Source organism: Canis lupus, chromosome 7 (genome assembly GCF_048164855.1).
Source record: "Canis lupus baileyi chromosome 7, mCanLup2.hap1, whole genome shotgun sequence".
Taxonomy (NCBI): Eukaryota; Metazoa; Chordata; class Mammalia; order Carnivora; family Canidae; genus Canis; species Canis lupus.
In genome coordinates, this window is record NC_132844.1 from 44,545,570 (window position 1) to 44,562,812 (window position 17,243).

At 34.2% G+C, this 17,243-nt stretch overlaps 1 protein-coding gene across 1 annotated transcript in view; it reads left to right on the forward strand.

Annotated features, from left to right (window-relative positions):
* The window catches only part of EYS (eyes shut homolog), a 1,513,100-nt gene that overhangs the window by 686,021 nt on the left and 809,836 nt on the right, over positions 1-17,243 (forward strand). The gene's annotated exons all lie outside the window — the stretch shown is intronic.

The following is a 17,243-nucleotide window of genomic DNA, read 5'->3' on the forward strand; positions in this document are numbered from 1 at the left end:
GATTTCAGGGTCCTGGGATCAAACCCCTCAGCAGGGAGTCTGCTTTTCTCCCTCTGCCTGCCCCCCTCTGCTCACACTCTCCCATGCTCTCTCTCTCTAGAATAAATAAGCAAACTATAAAAAAGAAAGGAAAGAAAGAAATACTGGCCTAAAACTAATTCTCGAGGCAAATAAGGCTTGCCTGTGGTGCCTTTCCCTTCTTTCCAAGGTTCATTTCTCTGGAGCTTTACCTCTGTTCCTTTCCTGCTTCTCCTCAAGGTAATAACTGATGATTGAATTGTTAAATTTAAAAACTCGAAATATGACTACATTTAGGTTTGAATGCAGGTTTAAAGGAATGTCTTATATAGGGAAATCCTTTTATGTCTAGAAACATTTTTGATGAAATATTTTAACATGCTTGATATTTTTATAAGAAATCTAGTTCATATACCTTATCCGTAGCCAATGTTTACAAGGGCTGAGCCCAGAAAAGTTTCTGTTTAGTAAATATAGTTTGGTTTAAAGTAATATTCTTTCCTTCCCAATAGCAACTTCTCTTACAATGAAAGGTATAAATAATAATATCTGCACTACTATTCTATTGTTGTCATAATAATCACCACAAACTTAGCGCTTTAAAACATCACAGACTTATTATCCCCCAGTTCTGTGGGTGGGAAGATGGGTGGTGGTGTTTGGTTTCTCTGCTCCAGGTTTCACAGGATCAAAATCAATGTGTCAGCTGGCTGGGAAGAGTCTGCTTCTAAAATCATTCAGGTTATTGGCAGAATCCAAGCACTTGTGGTTACACAGCTGAACTTTCCTTTTGGGGGCTGGCCATGGTCTGGAGCCTCTCTTCAAAGCCTCAGGCATTCCCACTTCCCATTCCTCCCACCATTTTCAAATCATCAACAATGTGTCAACTCCTTCTCTTGAATCCCTCTGAATCCTGTTGTATTTCCTTGACTCCAACCTAAGAAAGTTCTCTGCTTTTACAGGCTCCTGGTTAGATTGGGCCCACCTGAATAATACAGAATAATATCCTTGTTTAAGGTCCAAGATCTTAAGTACATTTGCAAAGTCCATTTTCCCACATAACAGATTTGCAAATTCCAAGAACTGGGGACTGTTAGTCTGCCTACCAAGGTATGGTATGTAACATGTATCAAGTACTATGAAGCCCACAGTATATGCTCAATGCTCAATGCATATTATTCCCAATTCCTCAACAGCCCTACGAAATTTAAACCACTATTTTAGCCTTTTTACAAAAATAAAAACAGTATTGCAGAGGTTCATACAGAGGTCAAGTTCACAGAGTCAGTTCTGCTTTGTGGCATATGCATTCCTGAAAAGTACCACACTAAGCAAAATCACACAATAAAACCCACAAGCCTTATGTGAAAGATGTACAAAGGGCACAATATTCGACAACAGAAACACATTTTAAAAAGATAGGAAACTAATAAAATTGATAGTAATATATGTGTATTAATAAATTAATAAATATGTTAAAATTACATTAAATATGCACTTTACCTTGAAAAAGACCTTAAGTTTGTTTTTAGAAGCAGACATTGGAAGAGTTTAGCTTGTGAGTTATTGTGAGTGGTGGGAGGTGGGTTATCTGAAATCAGATGGAAGGTTATAACTGCAGATGTGTTCAGATGTGCCTCCTAATACACATGGTGAACAGAGGGACTTGGTAGATGTTCGAGATGCATGTTTATGTTTGCATTGTGGATTCCTTATATGCCTTTGTTCAGCCGAATACAGTTTTCTGCATTCACTTTGTGTTTCTCAGAGATGAATTCATGCATGACAAACATGAAATTCACGTTATGCTCAAATTGTTCCCTAATATGTCAATTACACTGGAATAAATTTGTTTACAAAACAAGTGTTATAACAGGACTCACTGTCATAAGAGGCAAAATAGCTCAGAGCAGTATCATTTCATGAGTGCCAGAGCTCATTATCTCTCTCTCTCTCTTATATATATATATATATATATGCATTTGACTCTTGATTTAAGCTCTGGACATGATCTCTCTCTCCCTTGATAGATAGATAGATAGATAGATAGATAGATGATAGATAGATGATAGATAGATAGATAGATAGATAGATAGATAGATAATAGATAGATAGATATGAGAGAGAGAGAGAGCAACACACATGTGTTCTGCATACATCAAAGAAAACAAATGAAAGATGAATAATTTTAAGGAATTTCCACATTGAGATGAAGTTAAATATATATTATAATGGTTTCTCAAGATCTTTTGAGGTACTGACTCTCCTAGTATGACCCAATAAATCAGCATTCAACTGCAATTTCTAGCCTGACTCTACTTTAAACCTAAGTGTAAACATCCATAGCAATCACATGATGGAATTTTGAGAAAAGCCTCAAAGCATAGTTTAAAGGGAATGCACTTCGATTTGATATACTGTTTTTGAAATAAACAGAAAGAGCTCTGTATTTCTCAGGCTACAGTTTGTTTTGGTCACCTACATGTTGGCACAGCTATAGAGAGTACAGTGAGGGGAGGTGACATTAGAAGAACATTTTCAAGAGCTTAATAAGTTCGAAGCACTTTATACACAACCTAATTTTATTTCCCCAACAACTAGGGGTAATTTTTTTAATCTATGTGTTTTATAGATCATGGAAATAAATCTCAAATGAGTCAAATAACTTTCCCCACAACATACATCAGTCAACTGCAGGATGAGGATTTTAAAGCTTCTCTGTTGACAATGAAGTCCATTACATCATGGCCTCCACACTAAAGACCTTAGTTAAAAAGTAATGCATCCTTGTTATTCCTTTTTTTAAGTTTTTGTTTCATTATTATTATTATTATTATGTTTTTAGTAATCTCTCCACCCAATGTTGGGCTCAAACTCATGACCCTAGGATCAAAAGTTGCACCCTCTTCTGCCTGAGCCAGCCAGGTGCCCCCATCCTGGTTATTCCTGATCTGAGTTTGTAACCTAGATTCAATAAATATAAAAGTAAACCAAACTAGCTTTTCTCTTATCATTAATATGATCGATTAGTTACTCAAGCCCCAAATTTTTAGATTATCTTTGTATCCTCCCTCTCCCACTGCATGCAATATTTTATCAGTTTTTATTGATTATTAAAGTATTTCTGGAGTCTTTTTTTTAAGATTTTATTTATTTATTCATGAGAGACAGAGAGAGAGAGAGAGAGAAAGAGAGAGACAGACGGAGAAGCAGGCTCCATGCAGAGAGCCCGATGCGGGACTTGATCCTGGGACCCCAGGATCACACCCTGGGCCGAAGACTGGAGCTAAACCACTGAGCCACCCAGGGGTCCCCTATTTCTGGAGTCTTTCTAAATGTTTCTATTTTTTAAACCACCATTCTTATGCAGGCCATATCACCTCAAAACAACATTGCTGAAATAATACCAACGTGTCTCTCTTAGAAAGTCAAGCTTCTCTGGGATCTACTTTTTTGAATTAATCTTTTAAAATACAACAGACTTAGCTTGCTATTAAAAATCCACAATAAGTGAACACAATTAGGCTTCTGGAAATATATGGCTTTGTGAGCCCTTGAAAAATGAAGAGAATAGAGAACCTTATGTATTGGAATATAATGACTGCAGTAATGTATTTTTTTTTTTATTCAAGCAGTAATGCATTTTTATGCACATTTTCCCAAGGTTATTAGTTTCATGGAGTTTTGCCAAAGTGGAATAGTCCTTTTCCAGGAACTCTGCAATAAGAAGTACAGGAAAGCCATTTTTAGCATAAGAAGTTTCACAGAAGGCATTATTTCACACACATATTAAGTAGCCAGTACATAGGTCTCAGAATCACAGAGTGATTTCAAGGGGCTTCAGTTTTGTGGGCTTGTTCATTTCACCTGCAACCATGAACAGGTCTTGCCCTGCAATAAACATGTACATAAGAATTACAGGTTCATTATTTCTTTTTTCTAAGTTCCCTATGCTCCCAACATTCCTGCCACTGAGCTGCTACACTAGATGCCTTCAGGAACCTGTTATTTGAATAATTGATACCTAGGCTTTTATAAACATATAAAGGTTATTCCCTCCTTTTGAACAAGTAGAATAATAATTCTTTCACTCAAAACTGTTCAAAAATAATGCCACTAAAAGATCAAGCTTGGGGCACAATTGTGAGTTGCCATGCAGACAGCACTGTGGATTTTGAAAGCAGTCACATTCCATGTGGAGACTCCAGGTGACCATCCAAGCCAGAGGAGTTTAAGTTGAACTTGGACTTGGAGCAAGAGGGAGTTCAAAGCCAGTTTTTTTTTTTCTTTTTCTTTTTTTTTCCCCCTGCTACAGCTTTGGAAAGCATATTCTGAAACCCAAAAGGGAATGCTGTTCAATGTTTCAGTATGTTTGGAGGAATATTTACTGCTTTGATTTTATATTTATTGCCCATAATACTGGCATTTTAGGACATAAAGTTACTTTACAAAGTCATATTAGGTGCACTTATTTAAAGAATGCATTTTCCTTGGCTGTTTTACACTTCAAAAGATGGATAGGGACATGTGGGTGCTTGAACCTTGTTTGGTTTGGTTTATGAATATTTTGAGTATGTCACTGGTGTTGGGGATGCTTTCAGAATGCCTTGTTCTAACAGTTGTTTTGATGTGTGGCTTTATGAATTTGATCCTTTGAAACAAGCTGTGCTACACTCCATTGCCTTGGAGAATTCTGCTCTGTTGTTACACAGTTACTTTCTCTTTCATTTTACAGCCTTTCCACTTCTTTTCCAGGGCATTGGTACCAAAATACCTAAGCATTTCCATTCTTTGAAACAAATTGTAAGACAGATGACTAAATTGCTTGTTCACATAATTAGTGTAATGCCTCTAGTAGTGCTAGTAATGAAGGAGTTGCTGCGTTTGAGTTGAATTTTGGTATAAGAATTCTTAAGTGGTTGGTGCTATTTTCTGATAAATATACACAAGATTCAGAAATTTCACTGGGGTCATTCACCATTTACAGAATACTAATTCATGAAGCTGTACTTCTGAAATCACCCCTCCCTACTTTTAAAATACTGTCCTAGTTCTGGCATCTCTTACTCCTTGTCGTACAGGATCCTAATCAGTTGCTCCATGTGAAACTCCCATAACTTCCAATCCCTGGCAACCTCCTTTCTCTTTCTCATCACCACCATCAAATCATTCTCTCAATGATACTGGAATTATCTTTCTGGAACAGGATAATCGTATTTCCACCAATCCCCATCTCTCCTTAATCAAGACTCTCTCTGATGTATGTTCCACCTAACTTGTATGCTTCATAAGCTAAGGTTTCCATGTAAATTCTAGGTGAGCCAAATCAAGAATGTTTCTTGTATTTTAATATTCACATGTAACTTCTTTCAGGCTCTGAATAGCATATTCAGAATAATATATACATTTTCACCTAGGCTGGACTCAACCTTTAAAACTTGTTTTACTTAAGGGGCAATTGGGTGGCATAGTCAATTAATCTTTTGGCTCTGATTTCAGCTCAGGTCATGATCGCAGGGTTTTGGGATCAAGCCCCACATCTTGGGGCTCTGCTTTTGCGGGGGCAGAGGGGTGGAGTTCTGCTTGAGGATCTATCTCCCTCTCCACCCCTCCCCACCCTCTAAAATAAATAAATAAATAAATAAATAAATAAATAAATAAATAAATAAATTTTTAGATCTTTGTTTTTTAAAAAGGAAAAATCTTGTTTTACTTATCTCTTTATCATAGTGCGTATTAAGTAGCTTTCATGACTTGGGCACTGTATTTCAAACTAAGAGTATAAAAATCGATAAAATGTTATTCCTGTAAGCAACTCTATAAGACTCCAATGATAACTCTTTCCCTAACCTGATCCATTTACTCAGACACAAAAGTCTACTCTTCTCTTAATTCATTTATTATTCTTATACTCTTTTATATATTAAATCATACATGTGTGCCTGAGTATCTCCCTTGTTACATTTTATACTTTAGAGGAGTATTTTTTTAATTTATCTTGTTTCTGAAGAATTAAATGGATAAATGAGCTGATGTTCTTTATATTTTTGGTAACTCCTAGGACTATGCCAAACACAATGTTTCTGGGTTAATGGTCATGGTCATTTTGCCAAATTTAATAGATTTTCATCTTGACTTGTATGCAATATATAAATCCATAAATTAGACTTCTTAAAGTGTTTTTTTTTTCTTATTGAGGAAACTCAATGACAAAATTCAACCCTGTACAAATGTTTGTGTGCACGTATATATGTGTCATAATCTATAAAATTGGGTTTAAAACAAAATGGTTTTTAGAAACTGTTAACCATCTTTGCAATACAAAGGAGTATTTTCTGTGTTCTGAAAATAGGAATTTTTGAGTTCAACTATTAAAATACAATGTTGTTTTCAGCTTGGAGCAGCTACTTTAAAGCCCTATCTATTTTCGAGTAAATCAATTACTGGTGCAATCAATTGTGAGGTGAGCAATATATTTTTAATTATTAGTAACAGAGTGTCTAAGTACAGAATTAACACCTGATTCATGTCTTGCTGAGAAGATGACCTTGTCAGAAAATTGTGTTTTCTAAAGAAATCCCTGTATCTCCATCTTATAGTATAACATTTTTCAGAGTGATACCTTTTCCCTGTCCTTGGACATCAGGTCCACAAAATCCCTGTGTAACTTTCAGGTTTATTAGGGGTGGCAGCAACTATATTATTTCATAAAGTGAAAACCAGGCTACTGCTTCTGAACTATAAAATAAGTTGTCCTGACCATAACTGAAGCTATCTCCAAGATCTTTTATGTGCACCCGCATAAATGTTCCACAGAAAAATAAGCAACCTGAAGTAAACGGTGATCTCCCCAACTATTTCCTGAAAGGAACTGTCTGAGCAAGTGGGATTCTTTTACATGATGTGTAGTATCTCTCACATAAATTTCAATCCCCCTTACTTGTGATACAAGCCTACTGCAAGGTGACAGCCTATTAGTTTTAAATTCAGAACTCGCTTCCATCTCATTAGTTGATAGTTTGGATGCTGCTTGATTCTCTTTAAATCATCATTATTGTGCCTCAGTGAAGTTGAGCTCCCTTGTGACCAATCACAACATGTCTTATCTGCTAAAGAAATAAAAATACAATTCGTAAGCAGCATGAAGAATCATATAAATCTTTACTTTTGACTTTCTGAGAGTGGCAGAAGAGGGGGAAATCATACTCTGAAGCTCTGTTTTAATCATTTGTTTTTTTCTCCAAGATCTGGCATGGCATGAAAATTGTTCAAATTTGTTCACCTCTTTCTGCTCAGACTTCTCAAAATCTTCTACTCGCCTGTCTCTCAAGCCTTACAGCACTCTTCCTCCAAGTTTTTATTTAATTAAGTCAGTTTTTGTTTTTCAGAACTTCTTTGAGGAATTAAGCACCTCTCCATTAATGTTAACAGAATATACTAAATCAAACCTATGTAATTTTTATTCAAGAGGATGGGCAGAAAACAGAAAGCCATGAGTATTTAAAAGTTTTATCTAATTTTATTTAATTTTGCCTATATTTTACCTACAGTTTAATATACTTCATGTAAAAATATTACTCAGGTGGTGATTACAAAGGAACAGATCCAGCTAGGTATGAAGTATATATTATTTCTCAGGACCCTTTTGCAAACAAAAAGGTTTTGTTTTGGAAAGTAAAAACAAAAAGGTATCAGGTATGTGTCTCTCTGTGTGCACATGCACACTCTTTTTGCTTAATTAAATGCGAAGGGAAGATATTTAGGACTAGATATGATGTAACCTGATGTTTAAGAGTATGGGCCACAGAGCAAGAATACCCGGATTGGAATTCTTTCCTGTATTCAATTATCAACTTGACTGTGAACAGATTACTTAATCATTTTATCACTTGGTCTTCTACTTAAAGGGTGTATATAACCATAATACGTTGTATAGGCTTATGCTGAGAATTAAATGAGATAATCTTTGGAAAGCCTATGGAATAGGTTGCAAATGACAATTGCTAAATTCTAGGTGTAAGTTGCTAGTAACCGTGAAACTTTTCTATTTAGAAGAATGTGAAATGGACTGACCCCGATTTCCATTTAGTAGCTTCATTTTTCTCACACTAAAACTGTACCACATTTGTAGAATTCCAGATTCTCTTTTGATTATGTATAGTTAACTTCTGCTTAGATTTCCTTGCAAGACTGTCTATACACATTAATTCTGTAATTATAATATTTTACAAACAAACCAACATGTAATCTAGATGATCTTTTAAAAAAAGAGTGTTTCAAAAATTGGTTTATTATTTCTCAGGAATATCTGGAAAACTTTATTTCAATGTCTTTTCTGAATAAATTAAATTCTGGGTTAAGAGGACAAGAAGCAAGTCAAAATTAAGCCATCCATGGTTATACTATTAAGTTTGTTTACTTTAGGTTATAATGAGTAATTAGCAATAGATGATCTGAAATTTCCCATTAAATTTTGATTATGGATTTACATTGTGGAACAAGTATTGAAGCCTTCAAGCAATCACACTGTTTGAAATACACATCTATATCTGTATCACATATGTATGTATTTACATAGAGTAGAATTATACAGGAAAAACTATTTTCTAAGCTCATTTTATATCCAGTAAACTTGTCATAGTTCATAATAATCCAAAATTTAGCCCAAGTTTAGACATTGTACATATAATAGTGGTATATACTTTCTGTACTAAATATTCCTTTATGTGTAAGAATAAATTTATATGTAGAAAGTGAATGTATTTGCATATTAGATAATGTGTTGTAAGAGTGGACACAAAGTTACTCTCCGACAATACTTGCTGTGAAATACCATGTGAAAAATATCTATGGAAAGAGTATAATGGATTTGTAGAGGAATTTTTTTAGCTTTATTGAGATACAATTAACAGACAAAATTGTGAGATGATTAAAGTACACAACATGATGATTTGACATGCGTATTATTGTAAAAAAAATCCCATCATCAAGTTATTTAACATATCCATCCCCTCATATATATCTTCTTTTTTTTTGGTGGGAACATTTAAGTTTTACTCTCTTAGCAAATTTCAATTATATAATATAGTATTATCAATGATAGCATGTTATACATTAGATCTTCAGAACTTTTTCCTAACTGACAGTTTGTTCCCTTTTACCAAGCTCTCCATTTCCCCCACCCCTCGGATTCTGGCAATCGCTTTTCTTTCTATTCTCTGTTTCTATAACTTTGACTTTAAAAAAAAAAAAAAGATTCTACATGTAACTGATACCATGCAGTATAAGTCTTCTTCTGTCTGGCTTATATCGCTTAGCACTTGGCATAATGTCTTCCAGGTTTATTCATGTTATCTTAAATGACAAGATCTACTTTTTCTCATGGCTGAACAACATTCCTGCGTGTGTGTGTGTGTGTGTGTGTGTGAATGCACATCTTCTGTATCCACTCATTTGTCAAGACTCAGGTTGTCTTTGTATCTTGGCTATTGTGAATAATGCTTCAATGAACATGGGAGCACAGATATCTCTTCAAAATAATGGTCTCATTTCCTTTGGATTTTTACCCAGAAGTGGGCTTGCTGGATCATATGCAATTTTTTAAAAATGTTTTAGGAAACTACTCACTGTTTTCCATAGTGACTATACCACTTTACATTCCTACACAGTGTACAAGTGTTCTCTTTTTCCACATCTTTGCCAGCATTTGTCTCATTTCTTTCTGACAATAGACATAACAGGTATAAGGTGATATCTTGTTGTGGTTTTAATTTGAGTTTCCACAATAATTAGTTTTATTGAATGCCTTTTGATGAGCCTGTTGGCTATTTGTATGTCATCTTTGGAAAAATGTCTATGCAGATTCTTTGCCCATTTTTTTAATTGAGTTGTTTTCTTTGGCTACTGACTTCTATGAATTCTTCATAGATTTTATATATTTACCCCTTATCAGATATGGAGTTTGCAAATATTTTTCCCATTTTATAGATTGTCTTTTCATTTTGTTAATGGTTTCATTTGCTGAGCAGATGCTTTTTGGTTTGATGTAGTCTTGCTTGTTAGTTTTTGTTTCTGTTGCCTTTGTTTTTGGTGTCAAATCCAAAAAATCCTAGCCAAGACCCATGTCAAGGAGCTCACCCCTTGTTTGCCTCTAGAAGTTTTATGGTTTCGCATCTTGATTCAAGTCTTTAATTCCTTTTGAGTTTAGTTTTGTTTGTTGTAAAGTAATGAATTTGATTTTTGACCCAATTAATTCTTTAGCTGTTCCACTTTTGGCAACTTAATTTTTTGTATCTAAGATTTCTCATTTGTTCAATGAGGATTTAATCACTAAATAGAGTATCCATGTCCCTTTTTTTAAAAGATTTTATTTATTTATTCATGACAGAGAGAGAGAGAGAGAGAGAGAGAGGCAGAGGCACAGGCAGAGGGAGCAGGCTCCATGCAGGGAGCCTGACGAGGGACTCGATCTCGGGTCTCCAGGATCCCACCTGGGCTGAAGGTGGCTCTAAATGGCTGGGACACCGGGGCTGCCCTCCATGTCCCTTTTTATAAGATGTTTATTAGCCTATCTTTACCCCCAATTTTCAAAGGGAAATATTTACTTTTGGAAGCATATATATATATATATATCTTATAATATATTCTTATTTTTTATATTTCTTCTTCATATTTTAGAAAACTAATGTCCTAATTCTGGATGTACTGAGTATGAAAAAATTTTATCATAAACCACAAAGTGGATTCCTAGATTTTTACCTGAAGGGCACAAAAAAATAGGTTTTTAAAGATAAGCCTAAGTAAGTACTACCAGCAAGATTACCAGTTGCTTATGACATTAATTGTCATGCTGCAAAGTTAAAATAAATGGTTTGTAATATTAATGAGTAGCTCACATTTTAAGAAGAAAACTGTGTTACTGCATCTTGTCCTGGTAGGACAAATTTTCATACTTGACTACTGACTTGTTTATACAGTCTAGCTTCTCATTTTGGATTTCAGTGGTCTGAAATTTATATCCAGTACTGGCATTTGGATCTTTACCACACCAGGAACATCTAAAAGTGGTTTATGGCAAATGATGTTCTGATTTTTCTAATAGAGGTATATACTGAGTAAAGATATGGTTTAAAATAATTAGGTAGCTTATTTAATATAAATTATACAAATGTTTATAATATGGGTAAATTTATAAATATATAAAATAGAAAAAGAAACCAGGAGAAAATAGTAATACGAAGAAGTTGACAATGTCATCTAATGGCATATATAAAAAAACTCATAATGTATTTCATCAAATATTATTTTTAAGCTTGGGATAGTGACTAATATTTTAAAGGTCTGTAGGTTATTCCTAAAATGTACTTACATATTTATCAAAGAAAATCCTTTTTAAAGTTTAAAATTTCTGAAAACAATGTGACCACAAGTATCATTTTCATAATGAACAAGAGTCATATGGATTTAATATTCTCAAATGGAATGTCTTAAATGAATATGTGCTCATTAAAAAAGACAAAGGATAGGGATGCCTGGTTGGCTCAGCAGTTGAGCATCTGCCTTCTGCTCAGGGCATGATCCTGGGGTCCCAGGATCGAGTTTCCCATCGGGCTCCCTGCATGGAGTCTGCTTCTCCCTCTGCCTGTGTCTCTGCCTCTCTCTATGTGTGTCTCTCATGAATAAATAAATAAAATCTTTTTTAAAAAGGGTAAAGGAAACAGAAAGCCCAATAAAGGAAATTCCTAATGTTCAATGATAGTCATGAGTCACGTTTTCATCACTTTTCCAGATACATATTTTTAGTATTATACTTAAGTCTATATATTTCTCCATTTGTACATAGAAAGATCATTTGGTACAGTGTGTGTGTGTGTGTGTGTGTGTGGGCACGTGCATGTGTGTGTGTAGTCTTTGCTCACTGCATGAATTAACTAATACAGTGTTCCAAATAAACATGAGATGTTGAGAACTGTGAGGAGTCTGAGATTTTATTCTACGTGCAAGCTTACAAGATAGACTACCACAGTTTAATAAATGCCAGTAGAATACAAGAGACACTTAAGTCAAAGATGAAGGACCTAATTATTTATAATATAGCAGGCATCATGAGCTTCTTGTTAATTTTGGTTCTCTAGTCTCTCAGTCCCATACAGCAATGCATAATGGCTCAGGTGTATGCTGTATGTGGGTTTGGGTCACACCTGGGAAAATTCAGAAAACCCTAAACTTTTATAAGGGAGTTGCTAACAGAGATGCCCAACTTTTCCTCTGGAGGGAAACATTATCTTCCCTACTCCCACTCAGGTCAATAGCAAAGGACTCTGCCTTTCAGTCTAAAGACAGACATCTTTGTAAAGATAGTACAGAACAAAAGGTCTTAGTGACTCCATGCGCATGACATGCAGAGATACAAAGATGTATGGAAGAGAGATGCAGTTTTAAGAGAGTTGGACAGATCAGACTCCCTTTCCCAGAAATTTGGAAATGGTAGTGAGAGAATTAAGTTGCTGTGATCTGATGCATTCAATAAAAGACATAAGCAGAACTGGGAGATCTAATTTGTCTACATTTATTTCTATAAAACTAAGCCAAATATCAGAATAGGTTGTTTTGAATACAGATTGTCTTGTATGTTTCATTGTTGTATACAATGCTGCTAAAATGCAGGTGCATTTTTGCACTCCTGTCTAATATTAGAAAACCAAATTTTTAGAATGGTTAAGTCTACAAGATATGAGAGTACTCATTTTTCCAGGCCTGAATTCCCCACAGGTCTTCTATTTACCTGTGTTTACTCGATACGTTGAAAACTAAGCATTTTGTTAAATAATTCTACCTCAGTTGTGTTTTTGTGAGCTCCTCCTTGTTTTTCCCAGTAGTTTTGCTATGTATATTTCTATTTTCTATAGTTTCATACGTTAAAATCAATGATTATATTCTATATTAACCTACCTACTTTAATATGCAGTTTAACTTTCAATTGTTTTTGTTACAGAAAAATTAAGCTGCTTTAACAAAGAGATCTCAAAATAATTTGGCTTAATAGTGTAAACAGTATAACCATCTATTTGTTATAAGACCCATCTAGATTTGTGGAATAACTCTGCTTCATGAGGTCATTCAGTCATCTTTCTCCCATTCCCCTCAGGCTTTAAAAAAAAAATCGATTATTTCCATAGGACATTGCTCCATATTCAGGAGTCATGGTGGATATTTTACCTGCTAGTCTCAGAAGTAAAATTATATTCCTTTGGATTACACCATTACCTGCCTATACTTATTTGCAATTAATTCTGGAAAATATAATCTAGATGACTAGTTGTATACCCATCTACAATTCTGTTGACATAAGAAGGAAATATTTAGCAAGTGTTAAATAAATACATATTTATATTAGAATGTTCCTATTGAAATTAAACAAGTTACAAGGATAAATGGGATTATAGTACTACATTTTCAACTTTTTTCCCCCAGTATATTTTGTATGTTTTTTTCTCACATAAGTAGATATACCTAACTCAGTTGTCCATATGCCTTCATCGTATTTCATACAGATTAGTCCAGAATTTTGCAGTTACAAAGAATGTTTCAGTAAACCACTTAGTTTATATCTCTGGACTCATGCAATTATATCATAGGATTTATTTTGGAGATAGAATTATTTAGTCAGTTAAAGAATTTTGAGGCATACTGAACCACATTGAAAATTTATTCTTCAAAAAAAATATATGTCAGTAATCACTACTTTCTTGTATTCTGTTCTGGAAATGATAAAAGAATGCCTTCTTTCTACCTTCTAACTACCAACTAATTATTTTGGTTGAGCTTTCACTCAGAATTTATATATATATATATATATTTTTTTTTTTAATTTTTGCTTTTATAATTATTTATGTTCCTGGAATAAAAATTACAAGTTGAAGGTTATATATTTAAATGTATTAATACTTATTGCAAGAACATTGACACTGGTTCTCTATTCTTGAATGTGTTCTCTATATTCATCTTTTGATTGGTGTGAATTATATATTCAATTATAATTTTATGGAATGATACAAATATTATAGTTCCGAGTCTATGCATATGTGAAATGTTCCTCTTTTTTCATAAAGATAGACAAAGTTCAGTCAAATTTCTTTACCCTTAAAACTAGAAAGACACGGGGTCCCTGCGTGGCTCAGCAATTGAGTGTCTGCCTTCGGCTCAGGGCGTGATCCTGGAGTCCTGGGATCCAGTCCCACGTCGGGCTTCCTGCATGGAGCCTGCTTCTCCCTCTGCCTGTGTCTCTGACTCTCCCTCTCTCTCTGTCTCTCGTGAATAAATAAATAAAATCTAAAAAAAAAAAAAAAAAAGAAAAAAGAAAAACTAGGAAGACCCTTTTTGCCATGTCTTCCGAATCTGAGATGGAACCTGGAGTTTATATTTCGTGTGTGTGTTTCTGCATATACAATACATATATTGTTTTCTTTATAGTGGGCTTAATTTTTTTCTCTGGGTAATTTATATGCTCCTTTCTTCAGTGTTAACTAATAAAACCATTCTGTATGTTAATATAGATCAATAACTGCTATTTTTACTACTTCTTGCGATATGAATGTTTAATGCCTTCATTTATTTACAAGTTTACTTCTATAATATCTTTTCATGTGTTTTGTCTTCCATTTGTTTTCTTCAATGTACTGCTTATCTGTATGTTGTATCATTTTTTCTACTCTCATAATCTACTTGTTTCTCTCATATATAATTTTCATTTCTGTTTATTTTCACTGAATTTTGTATATGGTTTCTTTTCTCTAATCTGGTGTCCATGTTGCTGTTTTTGTCTTCTGCTTTTTAATATTTTTATCAAGGCCTCCAGTGCCACTATTTCTTTCTTTCTTTTTTTTTAGTGCCACTATTTCTTATCAAGTTAAAAAAACCCATTTTAACTTTTGTTTTTCTTTTTCATAAACAATTCTACATTTTCATTAATTTGCTTGAGGAAGAAAAAGCAATAAAATGTTATTTTTATCTCCCTTTCTCACCCAAACCATACTCTTTCTGCATATTGAATGTAACGTTCCTTTAACAAATTATTTCTGTTCATCATCTTCACATTTGATACATTTCCCATTTGCTATTTCCACAAAAATATGTTACTATAATATTCTAGAAGTTCCTTTCACTTTAACAGGGAAGAACTTGGACTAAATGGTGTTCTTTGGAAGGATGGGTATCCTAAATAGAATATTCTACTAAAAAATCATAAACTATTAAGGAGAAAGTTTAGGTGACAAAAGGTAAATATTCAAGTCTGAAATATTTTATCATATTTCTGTTTTATTTTCATTTTATTTTTTTAAATTGTATTTGTTTATTCATGACACAGGCAGAGGGAGAAGCAGGTTCCCTGTGGGGGAACCCAATGTGGGATCACACGCTGAGCCAAAGGCAGATCTCAACCACTGATCTACCTAGGGGTCCCTGTTTTCTTTTTAGTTTTTAAACCTAGAAGGCCACTTTATTGAATTGGAGCAAAGCATCCCTCTGAGATTGGACATCCTTGAGGATTTCTTTCATTCCCCTGTGCTAAGGTGAAATTTGCCACTCTCTTGAAATAAGAGTTACCTAATTTTAATTTGAAATGTTTGTATTTTTCTTCTCATACATGTTTTTCATCTGTAAATAGAAAGTAGATTTCTCTTAGTATCTTGCCCATTCTTGTAGGAATACTGAGCTAAAGGTTGTGAAATAGCATGGGAAAGCTTAAGATCAGTCCTCTTTCTCACTGCCACCATTAATCTCCAGAGTAGGCAAGGGTTGCAGTCAGATTTTCCACCCTCATGTAGTCCAACATTGCTCTTTTTAAAGAAAGACATTTTTTGGACCCTTCAGGATCTTCTCCACATGTTTGTAACAACACCATATTGCATTTCGAAGTGGGAAAGCTGTGTCTTCTACAGTGTTCCTTCAAATTGACTCAAACTAAATTTGAATATCTGCTTTATATAGTAGTATCTACTTTACACAGTAGTAATATCTACTTTACATACTGGATATTTTTCAAAGATTATAGTTTGGCAATTCTTAGCACATTTGAAATTTTCTACTTTATTTTTATTAATTTTTGTTCATCTTGTTAAATTTTAAGAACTAATATGCACTCACATTGACATCGTTCTGAAGGTTGGTGCATGAAATAAATTCAGAGGTTTTCATCATTATTACAAGGCACAAACGAGCTTTATCTAGTTGCTAATGAGACATGTAAACATAGCTAAATGTTCTTTTATGAATACTTTTGTTGAATTAAAATACAGTACCAGAATAATTATTCCCTGAAGTTCCCATGTGCTGGAGGTTTATAAAAATATCTTATTTCTCATGTACAAATCTTATTCCACAAGAAAGAATGGAGAACAGATGATGACACTGAATTAACTTTTTGCTAGAACCAAAACTTCAATAACCACAAATTATAATCAAATTGTTTTAAAATGCTCACTTTTAAAATTTAGTGTTTAATAGTTCCATCCCAATGTATGTGTTGGGAGACATCTCTCATTGATTTCTCAGATATTTTGTACACTTGCAAACAGGCACTGACTACCTTTGCCTTTTCTAGTAGATTTATATAACAAACAGCCTTAGAAGGCAGATATAGTGTCTCCCTTAGGAACAGAGAACAAATCTGTTTACTGTCCAGTATAAATAAAATACCACTGTTGGAGCAGTGGTAAGGCAGGTTTGCAACTCATTATAAAAGATTTGGGTTCCCAAGGTCAGGGTCGTTGGGTAGCACAAACCCACTTCATGAGCTCCGTCCACCTGAGTCATTCTTACATTGCCCTGTGGGGCTTGAGGAGCAAAGGGAACAAAAACATATAAAATCTCTTACCTACTGAGCCCTGAGTAATCAGGTTCTTTTTCTTTGACCTTGTTCTTTCTTCTACCATCCTGCATAATACTGGGCACATTAATGCCTTAGTTTATGAGCACAGCAAAATTTCAGAACCTTCATAGTTCATGGAATTATAAAAAAAAAAGTGTAATCACAGTATTATTTAATCACATATTTCATATTATCATAATTTTTTAAATATCTTCCCCATTTTATCTAATAGAAACATATGTTTCCTTCAAGACTTGGTTAAAACATTGCATTTGCTGCTAAGACTTTCCTACACCTAAAACCGCATGTTTCCCCATAGAACCTGCTAGTTATCCTTTAAATATTTCTATACTGG